The sequence below is a fragment of the Crinia signifera genome, chromosome 2 (assembly GCF_055691185.1).
Source record: "Crinia signifera chromosome 2, ASM5569118v1, whole genome shotgun sequence".
NCBI classification, from domain to species: Eukaryota; Metazoa; Chordata; class Amphibia; order Anura; family Myobatrachidae; genus Crinia; species Crinia signifera.
The window spans coordinates 294,588,052-294,602,327 of NC_139218.1; positions in this window are offsets into that span (position 1 = coordinate 294,588,052).

Sequence of the window (14,276 nt, forward strand, 5' to 3'; positions counted from 1 at the left end):
TGCTTGGTTTGTTACTAGTCATCATCATCAAAGTGCATTTACACCAGCCTCTTCTAGAGACAAATGTGCACTTAGACACGGGTATATGTATTCTTCCATCCAGCTTACATAGCCAGCACTTCTGTTGATACCCTCTCACTGAACTTTGCCTACATGAGAAGCCCGATGACAGCCAAGATACAGTTTCTCAGCCATAGGTGGAGGTGTGAGCGAAATGCATATAGTGCCCCCCCCCCCCCAACCCCAACTCATGTGCTATCAGCTCAAGCATGCACTGCGTACACATTGCACATTCATGAGAGATCAGCATTTCTAAATAAAAAGTCGATGTTTTCCTTGACGGAGTTAAGCAGTTGTCTGACAATTGTGCGTCTGTGTTATATTGTCGGTGTAATTGTTGTAGGAGAATTGTTTATCGGAAACTCGTCCGGCACCCCTAGGAACAGACTTGTGGCGTACGCGTAAGACTTATGGCGTACACGTACGGCAAAGCAATGCAGGGTTTACATGTAGACAGGCTGCACAGTGTCATGGCTCTCCAGCTGTTCTTGAACTACATGTTTCAGCATGTCCTGACACATTGACAGCAGCGTGCAGCAGTAGACCCTGCTGCACGCTGCTGTCACCCCTAGTAAAACTGTAGAAACAGGGTCTATATGTAGAAAGCAGGTGACCCAATTACTGTCGACCTAGCCTGTCTGTGTTTTTTAGTGTCGGTGAAATATGTGTCGGTCAAATTTAGTGTCGGTCAAATATGTGACGGTGGGTTTTAGTGTCGGTCTAATATGCCTTGGTGGGTTTTAGTGCCGGTGAAATAAGTGTCGGTGAAATATGTGTCGGGCTTATACAATGTCGGAGTATTCATTGTCTATGTAATCAGCTGTCGGGTGAAATATGTGTCAGTGTTTGACTCCTATGTGTCGTTGGTATTGGTGTCTGTCATATGTTGTTTCGGTTATTTTTTGTGTCGGTGTAGTCATTGTATATGTTTGTGTTGTCTGGGTTTTATTTGTCGGGATAGCCATGGTGTCGGTTTTTATATTGTCTGACTTTTCTGTACGTCAATGTTTTCCTTGTCGGAGTTAAGCAGTTGTCTGACAATTGTGCGTCTGTGTTATATTGTCGGTGTAATTGTTGTCGGAGATTTGTCCTTATCGGAAACTCGTCCGGCACCCGTATAAACATATATGTAACAATACACATGGTAGAACCGGAATATAAATATATGTAACAATACACAAAATGGACCCAGGGATGAAGAAGATAACAAGACAACGGATGCAACAATGCAAGAGATGATACCACAAAGAATATTGAATAACAAAGACAGCAACTCCTGACTTATCTCAATAGATGGTGAACGGAGAACTGCACAGGAGTTCCTCTGAGCAGACTGACAGTGTAGCTGAAACACTGCAAGCAAGTGATGTGAATGTTCAACTATACTTTGTAAAGCGCTGCGGAATATGTGTACGCTAAATAAGAAACGGTACTTGTGTATTAGCACGGCGCCCATGATTTCCATCTTATGGCATCTTATACAATTTAAAATTGTATACCATTGTATATGGCATACAATGGCATACAATGAGATGAGATACAATTTTTAATTGTATAAGCACCCTAATGGGTGCTTACAATGTTAAGTGCACCCCCACGCCACCCCCACTATCAACGCCAACCCGAAGCGTGGCGAGCGCAGGGAGCCCTCGAGGGGCGGCGGTATGCGTCCTCCGACCTTTTCATACCCCCACTATCCATGTCGGCGTGGAGTTGATCTTATATAGTGTGGCGAGTCCGAAGCGTTGCGAGCGGCCGCGTTTTACTTTACATGTATTACGCGTCCGCTCGCTACGCTAGCCACACCATATAAGATCAACTCCACGCCGACATGGATAGTGGGGGTATGAAAAGGTCGGAGGACGCGTACAGCCGCCCCTCGCGGGCTCGCCACGCTTCGGGTTGGCGTTGATAGTGGGGGTGGCGTGGGGCTGCATTTAACATTGTAAGCATCCATTAGGTTGCTTATACAATTAAAAATCTTATATGAGGGCCAATTAACATTGAAAGCAACCATTAGTGTGCTTCTACAATTTAAAATCGTATCTCAGCTCATTGTATGCCATATACAATGGTATACAATTTTAAATTGTATAAGATTGGGTCCCATCGCATCTCATCTCATTGCATACCATATTAAGCCTTATGGTATGCAATGCGATGGGCGCCGTGATAATACACAAGTACCTAAGAAACTGTTAATAAATAAATAAATAAGTGCGGGCACAGGAGCAGGACTAGACTAGTGCACTGGACGCTGCTGATGTAGATGTACATGCACACCAGTGGCGTAACTACCATTTCTGCGCCCCCCCCACCAAAAATGCAGGGGGGGTGCCCCCCTAGGGTAAGCAAATCCCCCCCCCGCGCGGCCGTTACCGCTCAGCCGCGATTGTGCTGCCAGTCAGTGTAGGGGAGCCAGGGAGGCGCTGGCAGCAGAACTTGGCAGTGAGTAACTAATAATAGTCCCGCAGCCCCCGGGGCCCACACCCCCTCAGTGCCTCCCCGCCACCGCGGGGGCTGCGGGCCTATAGTTACGCCACTGATGCACACATGACACTGACCACACCCACACCACAATTCTTTGTTTTCCACTACTAGCTAAAACAATGTTAGCAAAAATGAGTTTCTTAGCAATGAGATTTGTGATAGGAATACATACTTATCCCCTAAATCAATTCAAAATCTGAAGCTTCAGTATTAAACATCTACTTTATTGTTAAATTCTGTAATGTGTGTATTTTGTCTTCACATAATACTCTATTGCATTTCTGAAACCCTACCCTATAACTTGTTACACATTGAACAAGATGGAAATGTACAATTTGAGATAAAATATATTCAATGTTGCAATTTCCCTTTTGCACATTCCCTTTTTTGGACCTACAAATCTAGCACAAAGCTATGCCTGCAGGCACTTACCACAGGGGCTGCCTACTTTTCTAGTCTTCTCTCCAGGAGGAGCCTGAAGAGGAGACGTTCAGCAGCACTTCAGAGGGCAGGGCTTGATAGTGACATCATCAAGCCCTGCCCCCAGGACTGCAAATAACCCAATTCGCAGAGGACTAAAATTATGCTATTTATGACATTTTAGCCCTGAACCCTCCTCGGAGACGCTCAGATTGCAGTATTTAAATTCCATGGTCGGTTGGAGGATGCCATGATCAGGGGGGAGCGGGGGTCCCTCAGAATCCTGGAAGCGGACCCAATTTTCGGGAACCTCCCAGCCATTCTGGGCGGGTAGGCAACCCTGACTTACAAAAAGCCAGGCTTTCCCAATCTCAGTCCACAAAGCGCATGGGGGATATAGTTCTTTTTTTTGGCTAGTTAAAAAAAAAATGGACTTTCCCTGTTCAGTTGCGGCCATTTTCTGCCAAAGCAGTTCTCCTTTCATAAAAAGTCAAACTTGCATCAGAGTCAAACTAGCAAAACCGGATGTAGTTTAGAATAAAACAAGTAAAACGGGTCATAGGCCCTTATTCTGGTTCACTCACAAAGGCAAATTCCTTCTCAAATGGAGAAAACCATGTGCATTGCAGGAAGGGGGGAGGGGGCGGGCGGCAGATGTAACACGTGCAGAGAGAATTAGATTTGGGTGGGGTTTTACGTCAAAGTAAGATCTATATTGCAGTGTACAAATAAAGCAGTCAGTATTTCCCTGCACAGAAACAAAATAACGCACCCAAATCTAACTCTCTATGCACGTTACATCTGCACCCCCCCCCCAGTGCAGTGCACATGGTTTTGTCCATTTGAGAATGAATTTGCCTTTGCGAGTGAACCAGAATAAGGGCCCATAAGTACTTATTATATGTGGTGACTGGCAGCGGCGGCTCTTAACTCTGCGGAGGAGGGGAGCTGCCACGATGCACCCCCTGCAGTGCTCGTGGTCCCTTCCTCCAATCTCGGTCCCAGCCGCCAGACCCGGTCCCTGCTTCTTCAGTACTATGCATGCGCTGGCCCTTAGCCTCTATGGACTGCTTTTGCAGCAGCCCCCAGAGGCATATTCAGTGTTCTGGGTCCGGCGCATGCGCAGAATTTGCCTTTGTGCTGCGCATGCGTGGAAACCATTTTTTACGGGCTGCCACTCAGCAGCCCATGTAGAGGTGTCCCGGAGGGAGGGAACACCTCCCAGTGGGACTGCCTTGGGGGACTGGCAGGTTGGACTTCCAATAGGAAGTCACTGCCAGTCACAGTGAATCCAGAGCAGTCTTCACTTAGGCAGAGAACAGTGGTGGATGGTGGTGGTGGAACCGCCACTGCAAAACATACATATGTTATATCTATTTATGACTTGGAAACTTAAATAACAGCAGCAACACTCTGACCAATCAGGAGGCAGCGCGAGGGCTAGAAGAACCTGATAACCTGCATCACATCCCAATGAATCCAGAGGAAATGATCATAAGATCTGACCTACATGCTGAAGTGGTGGCAATGAGCATGCTGAATACACGACTACCTCTGGCTGTAACCAGCTGTCCATTGAGTTTTACTCAGCTGTTACCTCAGGGTTGCCATACCTCCCGGAGTGGCCGGGAGGGTCCCGAAAATCGAGTCCCCCTCCCGCCCCCCCGGAAAGGTGGGCCACCCTCTTGGTTTCTGGAGGACCCCCGCTAAACCCCCTGACCGCATTTTCCTCCCCCCTGACCACGCTGTTTAAATAACATGATCTGCCGATTTCTGATGAGGGGCGGGGCTAAAGTGGCATAATTGCGTCATTTAAGGCTTAATGACATTATGCTCAAGCCCCGCCTCTGAACTTCTGCTGAAAGTCTACTCTCCGGGCTTCTCCCAGAGAGGACTTTAAAAAAGTTGGCAACCCTGTGTTACCTAAATAAGGCGTTTTTCTGCTTTTTTTGTTTGTGTTTTGGTTACTGCAATGTTTTGTGTTTTTCATTCCTTAAAATGGTTATTTTAAAATGATTCAACCTTTATAAACCTTTCTTCAGTTTATTTTGAAAGTCACCATAGAGTAAGTGTATCCATTATTTATTTGGGTATGGGTCATTGGTTTGACCCAATTTGGTACACCATGTTCTCACCTGTGTCTTTTGCTGACACTTCCAATTACGTTCCCAAAGATGGTGGCTGTCAATTATTCTGCCAATAAATCTTCGCTGCGAATGACATCGATAAGGTACCATGATGCGAGTTCCATGCATAGAATGCGGTACCAATCACTACTCCTTTTCTTCCACTGCGCTTGGTTCCTTTTGCACCAGAGTTCTTGGGGGAAATTTACTACCCAATATTGGTTGCCCAATAATTGGGCAACCAATAAAATACTATCTATTATCTTCTAGAAGGTGCTAAATAAAAAGTAGATTCTGATTGGTTGCCCATAGCAACATCCCATTTGAAATAGAACTCCAATCTTTCATTTCAGTTGGCACTTTCCATTTTGGGCATCCCATTTCTATATAACACCAGTTATACACCATTTATAACATATTTACACAACTGAATTTGTATTTTGTTACTTATACATTTTGGCAGATTTTTACTCCCGTGTGGAGTCGGACACAGGAAACTGGCCATAGACTGATTTGTAATTCTTCATCCGGACCTTATAAATAATGATTTTTTTTTTTTTTTGGTTCAGGCCTTCAACCATTAGTAATGAGATCAAACCCAACCACATCCACTGTAAATACTAACCATAAGAATGAAAAAATAAATAAATACAGGGGATTCACTGCACCAGAGGGGGCAGCTAGATATCCAAACAGGCCTGTAAATGGCAATACATACAAAAAGGGTAAAATATTCACTGTCAGGGTCTGCGATGAGAAATGTTCTTAATTCCCACAATACACTCGGGGGTTATTCTGGTTGATTCGCAAGGCTGCGGATTAGCAGCCTTGCGAGTCCACCAAACCCCGCCCAGTGAATGAACGCCCACCCGCCTCCCCCTCAAAGTGTGGGTTCGCCCGCACAGGCTGCGAATGGATGTTTTGTATGCCGCGGGTAACTGCCTACATCTTTTTGGTGCTTGCACGCATAGAAAAGTGACTTTTAAGTCACTTACATATGCATGCACGCTGGCACGGATATGGGCGGGCAGCTAACATCCGGCGATGTCAGCTGCCCGCCCCCCACACCAGCGTCACCGCCTCATTACCATGAGAACACCCAGCGTTCCCATGGGAACATCCATGAAACGCTGGGCGTTCCCATATGGTAATGGGGCAGCCCGGCGGCCCACTCCCTTCTCCACCCCCCACACGCCATCATGGACGAACCAAAAGTTTGCCTTGGGTGCATGCACCCTACGTCTGCACATGCGCAGACACACAACATCGGTCCTCTGTGCAAATGCATGGAGGACCGAACAAATGTGAATAACCCCCTCAGTTTTGGTCATTCTAGGATACTGTATGTGTCCACCATGTAAAACACGAGAAGGTGAAAGTTCTTTAAGTTATGTTTTGTTTTTTGAAAGTATCTAACCAATGGAATATCTATGTCCCAGACATATGCAGGTAAACCTCCCAACAGTCCCGTTTTTCACGTTTTTTTGGGACGTCCTGTCCCCTGCACGGGGCATGACTATATCCAACTGAAGGTAATGGGGAACTATTTCTATGAATTTATATCAGTAAGGAATTTATATAACATAATTTATCATAGGAGAGTCCTATCGCTGATGAGACAGCCCGATGTATCACAGCGTATAACCGCCCACATTACATGGGCCCTTATTCTGATCGGTGCGGTGTTTTCCCGCTTGCGGTCGTACCGCCGATGTTTGTCGTCTGCGCATGTGCAGAGGTCACTCTGCGCATGTGCAAGCGGTTTCGCCGTACGTTTTTTGTAGACGCCGCACAGGGGGCGGAGAGGGGCGTGAAGGGCTACTTAGCCTCATTACCCTATGCATACGCCCCGCGTTTTATGGGCGTTCCCATGCAAACGCTGGGCGTATGCATGGTAATGAAGCCGTGACGCATGTGTAGGGGGCGGGCATCTGACATCGCCGGATGTCAGATGCCCGCCCCCATACATGATTTCATACGGACAAGTGTCCGTGTGGTCTAGGGTGGCGGGAGCTGGTGGAGCGTGCGGCCCTGCATTCGATGGTCGGCGACCATCGAATGCAGGGGCTGCTCCCAAGATGGAGGAGGCGTATCCCCGTCCACTTTCATGCGCACCGCCACATATCCGCGTACGGACGGAGGTGGCGATCCGTATGGAAGGCGGGGATTCGCCTGCACGGTCCTGGCCGCATATTCTGATCTGGCCGCACAGATCAGAATAAGGGCCATAGTGTTACCTGTTCTGGTAGCATCATCTTATTATGTTATTACCAGAAGAGTACTAACACTGCTTTACTCCAGACAAAGGGTTTATTTTTTATGTGGTAGTAATTTATTGTAATGAAGTTTAATTATTAAAACAGAGAAAACTACTGTAAATACAATGTAAACATAACATGTATGCAGGGCCGGCGCCACCACTAGGCAGCTTTAGGTATTTGCCGGCCACTGGAGGGCGGTAGTGAGCTACAGCCACCCATTGCGCGAGGAGCAGCAGCTGCTGCCCGAGGAGAGGAGGAAGAAAGCAAAGCAGCCAGCTGCCAAATACTAGCTGCGAGCAGGTGAGCCGTACCCCGCCCCCCCCTCCCCGGAGAATACACGTGGATCAGCTTTAATCTGCGGCACCCGCCTTCCCCCCGCTGGTCGTCAGCGGCAATCTGCACCCTGGATGCCACCCCCTCCTCCAGCTGGTCAGTGATCATCCGCGCCCAAAGTACCCCCCCCTCCCCCTCCGTGCTGGTTAACCGCAGTGGCAATCTGCGGGAAGCACGGTGAGCACCCAGAAGAAGGCAGTGCGCTCTAGGCCGCAGCACTGATCCTCCTCTGCTTCCTGAGCCGCACAGGCTGGTCTCCCCCACATAACACACAGCTGTAGAGACTAAAGAGGGAGACTGCAGCATAGCAGTGACGGTCCCTGAGCAGTGTGGAACACGGTGCTGTGGTCCTTCACCTCTGCAAGAAGAGGTACTGTAATAATTAGAATGCTGAACGTTGTTATGTCAGATGGCTGTGCTAGGATTGTGCTTAATGCCACCACAGCTCTGGAGAGGCAATGGCAGAGATTACATATATATATATATATATATATATATATATATATATATATATATAATGAAGTTAGCATTCCAGCTGTTGTGATACTGTCAGTCTGAAAACTGATGCCAGCATCCCAACATGTAGCCAGAGGACCAGCGCCAGCATCCCGACTGTAAGTGTGTGGGCTGGGTTAAAGTTAGGCCTGAGTAGGTTTTAATTTAGCCACTAGCTGAGGAATTAAGGTTAGGCTGCAGGGAAGGGGGGAAGGTTAGGATTAGGTCGGGAGGGTTAGGCTATGGGGTAGGAAGGTTAGGCACTAACAGGGAGCATTATGCTCTGTGGAGGTAGGTTTATGGTAAGGGAAGGGGGGGGGGGGGCAGGGGTAGGGTGGCCAATCCAGGGATCGGGGAAAGGGGGGGGGGGGGGAGTAAGCAAAATATTTGCCTAGGGTGCCAAGTAACCTTGCACCGGCCCTGCATGTATGTGTGTCCCTTTATTAAAGTCTCATTTGTATGTATTTGTTTATTTTTAAAGGTGCGACTGAGATCAATACCACTGATGAAAGGGGCTTGAGATCAGGTACAGTACTATTTGGATTTTTGCCATTTGTTTTGATGTACAAGTTTATATGACGATCGTTACATTGCTGGCAGGAAAATACTTTATTAGCCCCTATAGTGCATAAATACATCCCAGCCTTACCCCTATGAATTGTCTCTGTATGTGTAATAACGCCCCATTGTAAAGCGCAACGGAATATGCTGCGCTATATAAGAAACTGTAAATAAATAAACTGTAAATAAATAAAAATAGTCACTGTCTGTATACACATAGATCATTTATCATGTGCTTATCTTATCCATCTCTCTTTCCTGAGCAGGGATCCCAATGCTGGGAATTGAATTATCAATTGGAAATATCTTTGGTACTTGTTTCCTAGCACGGCGCCACCGATTTTGATTGTATCCATCGGGTCAGAAAAATTGCGTCGAATCAATGTAAAATGGTCCCTGAGACCCGATTTTACATTGATTTCAATGTAAAAAGCCCCAAAACCCCCCATTTTAATACCAAACCCCCCCTCATGTTTGAAATGCCACCCCCATTGTTAACGCCACCCCACTATTGACGGCATCCCGAGGCGTGGCGAGCGCAGCGAGTCCGCCAGGGGCGGCGGTACGCGTCCTCCGACCTTTTCATACCCCCACTATCCACGTCGGCGTGGAGTTGATTCTATAAAGTATGGCGAGCGCAGCGAGCCACCGAGCCCGAAGCATGGTGAGCGCAGCGAGCCCCGTGAGGGGACGCGCATAACTTCACAGGTATACGCGTCCCCTCGCGGGGCTCGCTGCGCTCGCCACGCTTCGGGCTTGGTGCCTCGCTGTGCTCGCCACATTTTATAAAATCAACTCCACGCCGACATGGATAGTAGGGGTGTGAAAAGGTCTGAGGACGCGTACCGCCGCCAGGGCCGCCAAGAGAAATCCTGGGCCCCGGTACAACAACTTCCTGGGGCCCCCATGGACGGAGTTCCCGCACACTCTAAGGACCCGTTGTTACGCCACTGCTTCCAAGGTGGATACAGGGACAACAATTTACACTGTAATGCCTATTACACATGTCACACACCCATTACATATTATACCACATGCCATAATGCTTATTACACGTTATGCCACACACCGTAATGCTCATTGCATATTAAGGGGTTAACATGCTCTGCCAGGGGTTAACATTCTCTGCCAGGGATTAACCTGTCTGCCCTGATTCACATGCTCTGCCAGGGGTTACATGCTCTTTGCAAAGGATTTACACATACCCTCCAACATGATCCATTAGTTACAAAATGCTCTGTTCCTGGACTTCCTTGCCAGTGGCAGTTACAGATGTGAGCCTGCAGCACAGTCCAGCACAGTCCAAAGGGGGGGGGGGTCACATATACTGCCACCCCAAGCATCACTGTCCTGGACTCACTGGCAGTTGATGTGACCCCCCTCTATGAATATTGGACTGTGCTGGAGTCCAACCTCTGTAACTGCCACTGGCAGGGAAGTCCAGGAACAGAGCATTTTGTACCTAATGGAATGTTGGGGGTACTTGTCACCAAATAAAAAAAACCCTGTGTGTCCAGACCAGGGCCCCCCTGACAGGCCCGGGCCCGGGTAAATTGTACCTGCTCCCCCCTCTCTCGGCACCCCTGACCGCCGCCCCTCGCGGGCTCGCTGCGCTCGCCACGCTTCGGGTTGGCGTCAATAGCAAAGTGGCGTTAATAATGATGGGGGCATTAAACATACTTTACAACTATATTCAATGTGAAATTGGCCTTATTGGCCCATTTCACATTGTCACCTACTGTATGTAAAATCGCGTTGATCGCATCGCGGGCCATTATAATGGCCCGCGATCATCCCGATTTTCACTTTAAAAATAATTTAACATTAAAGTCTATGGAAAAATCGCGTTGATCGCGTCGGTCGCATCGCGGCCCCTTATTAAGGGCCACGATGGACGCGATCAATGCGATTTTCTCTTTCACCGGCAAATTAGCTGGTGATTGACAGAAAATCGGGTCCATTGCGTTGATTGTATGCCTTAAGTACCTTAAAGTTAAGGCATACAATCAACGAGATGGGCGCCGTGCTAGGAAACAAGTACCACATCTTTTTATGCATCACGATTCTGGTGGGACTCTATAAACTGTATAGGGTCATCTGTGAATTGTAAGTTACTAACCTTATCTCATTGTCTCTGGCCTCAAATATTTACTTTCCATGAATCACTTGTCTCTGACACACAATGGAGGAAACGATTTTGTGGATGTAACCAATATTCTTACCGATGCAGCCGAACACTTCAGTAGGAGCCATTGCCTTGTGAGTATTCACCATGAGGTATCTCAGTGAGGTCATTGGTACCTAGTGACTGATAGGCTGCATTCCCATGCATGTTGGTGTAACCTACAAAATGGCTGTCTGGACTAGTACAGGAGGACACATTACCACATGTGTGAGTGATAATTACCACATCACTTTATCTAAAATGTAATATGGAGGAATGGGGCTATTTTATTAACTAAATTCTTGTCACATACATGGGAAGCCCAGATTATTTAATTGCAAATGATGGTACTCCTAAGTGTATGGAGAGCTGTAATGGTTTCACACCTCTCAGAGCAGTCTATGGCACCAAGAGAGCAATTCCTTATAAAATAAGGGGGAGGGGTGGCAAATTTAGAGGCCCCTAAGGGTGCAGTAATGGTCACATCTGCTGCACCTTTGGTATCTGTGACCCTGGTGGGCAAGTACGAGTATAAACAGAACCTTTCTCCAGTTATCGGCTGTCTATGTCTTAATCCTTCTCCATCAGACATCCTTCTCCAGTGACGTCGTTTTAAAAAAAAAAAAACAGCAAACAGAAAATTGGGAGATGTCTGCTGAAGTCCCTATTTTCATAATTTTGCTTAAGGGGTGGCCAATCAAAAAAATGGGTTCTCCTAAACTGGAAGTGGTTTGGCCAGATCTGGTTGTGGTTCTGACAGCCACAAACTTTACAGGCTGACAGTGGTAACATGGAGTTTACATATATCATACATCTTACTATGTGTTGGAACTCCAGAACAGGACAATGAGTTAGATAAGGAATAAGGCAGAACCAGAGTTGATTACCGAGATACAGAGAATAGGACTATTACACAGTGATGGATACACCAGGGGAACATGTCGCTGGGCTGTGTGCAACATTATTAACTGACAGCTTCTCATTGTTATATTTCAGCTACCAAGCGGGACACCAATGCGTAGAGGACCTGTACCAAAGTCTAATGGAAAAGGTTCCAGATGGAGGAATTGATACTGAGGCAGCTATGGAGCACCATATACATGAACACTGGCTCCCGGAATATCACATGGAGAATGAAATGGAGCATCACCATACCCACCACCACCACCACCACTACAGAGAACATGAGGCTGAGCACCATACACTGCATGCTGATAATCAAGACACAAAGTCGGCAAAAAAATCTAAAAAGCCCATGATACAGCAGATGGCAAAGAAGCCCAAACTGATGCAAAAAATAAGAAAAGCAGCACCCAAGCCACCAGCGAGAGCAAAGATCTCCAAATTCATGAAAAAAGGCAGGCGCTAAACAAAGAACAATTAGCACCAATGTAATAAGTGAATATGAGCGCTAATGGTAATGTATTTGAGCCAAGTGACAATAAAAATAAATAATATATTTATTTTTATTGTTACTTTGCTCTTATACATTACCATTAGCGCTCATATTCACTTATTATAAATGGCCTATTCTAATGAAGCTGGAACTACTGCTAAAACTAAAACGACACTGGGCAGCAATCCCACGGGTGTGTTGGAGGAGCTGCTAAGCTGATAATTATTCTTAAAATGATGACAGCGACATCCAACTCATTGATAACTTATTAACCTGAACATGTAAATCTGGTCAATGCCGGTTACTACAGCTTTTAATACCGGATACTACAGCTGGTAATGCTGGATACTACAGCTGGTAATGCAGATACTACAGGTGGTAATACCGGATACTACAGCTGGTAATGCCAGATACTACAACTGGAAATGCCAGATACTACAGCTGGTCATGCTGGATACTACAGGTGGTAACGCCGGATACTACAAGTGGTAACGCCTGATACAACAGCTGGCAACGCTGGATACTACAGGTGGTAACGCCGGATACTACAGCCGGTAATGCTGGATACTACAGCTGGTAATGCCGGATACTAAAGGTGGCAATGCCAGATACTACAGCTGGTAATGCCGGATACTACAGCTGGTAATGCCAGATACTACAGCTGGTAATGCCGGATACTAAAGGTGGCAATGCCAGATACTACAGCTAGTAATGCTGGATACTACAGCTAGTAATGCCGGATACTACAGGTGGTCAACAAAACAAATCAATCTAAGCTAATAAACAACATGATTCTGTTTAAGGGGGCAGATCTGATTGTACATTTAAAACATTTAATTTATTTCACATTTAACTAGGATGGGAGTTCTATTGTAGATGGGCTGTTGCCCATAGCAACCAATGAGATTTACATCTCAAAAACTGACTTCCAAATCTCTGTTGAAATGGGTGGTGTGGGTGGGCATATAGAATTTGAATTTGACGGCAGATAAGAACCACTTGGCCCATCCATCTAGCATGGGAACTAACACTAACTCATCTTGTACTGGGGGGTTGCAGCCAGTGGCGGCTCTTACCCTTGCGGAGGAGGGGGCTGCCACGATGTGGTCCCCCCTCCCTTGCAGCTGCCGCAGCCGTTCTACAAGCTGCTGCTGGTCCCAGCCGCCGGTCCTATGCACGGGGCCAGCGCATGCACAGTAACTTCATACATACTGTGCAAGCACTGGCCCAAGCCTCCATGTGCTGCCTTTGCAGCAGCCCCCTAAGGCATATTCAGGTTCCCGGGTCTGGCGTATGCGCAGTATCGTCCAAGGTACTGTGCATGCACAGAACCTGTTTTTGGGGCTGCCCCGCATTTCCACACAGACAGGCATCCTGGAGGGAAGTAACACTTCCCAATGGGACTGCCTTGGGTGACTGGCAGATTGGACTTCCAATAGGAAGTCACTGCCAGTCACATTGAGGCCAGAGCAGTCTCACAGACTTAGTAAGAGAACAGTGGTGGGTTTTACCTGGGGGGGGGGGGGGGGGGGGGCTGCAGGTGACTGGCCATAATCCTATTAATATGGCTCTTTACTTTGCATTGTATTGGTGGTCCCGTTATACCCTAAGTTGATATTAACTAGACGCCAGTCTTGGTAAAGCTTACACAATTAGTACAGAATAGCAATTCTTTATAGGCTTATGGGAAAACACATGCATATAATAAAACAGTACTGATTATATATAATACAATTTGTTTTAAGGTGTGAGTTTTAATAATTAAAAAATGATAAAGACAAAGGATAGTTCACATTATTATTTCTTTTATTCATCTTACACAAGGGCGTAACTACCATAGGTGCAGGGGATGCAGCTGCTATGAGGCCCAGAGCTTTGGGGGCCCATCAGTCCTCTGTAAGTTAGATGTGCTATATACATTTATCAGTATTGGCTGGTAAATAAGGGCCCTTACAAACTTTTGCTACTGT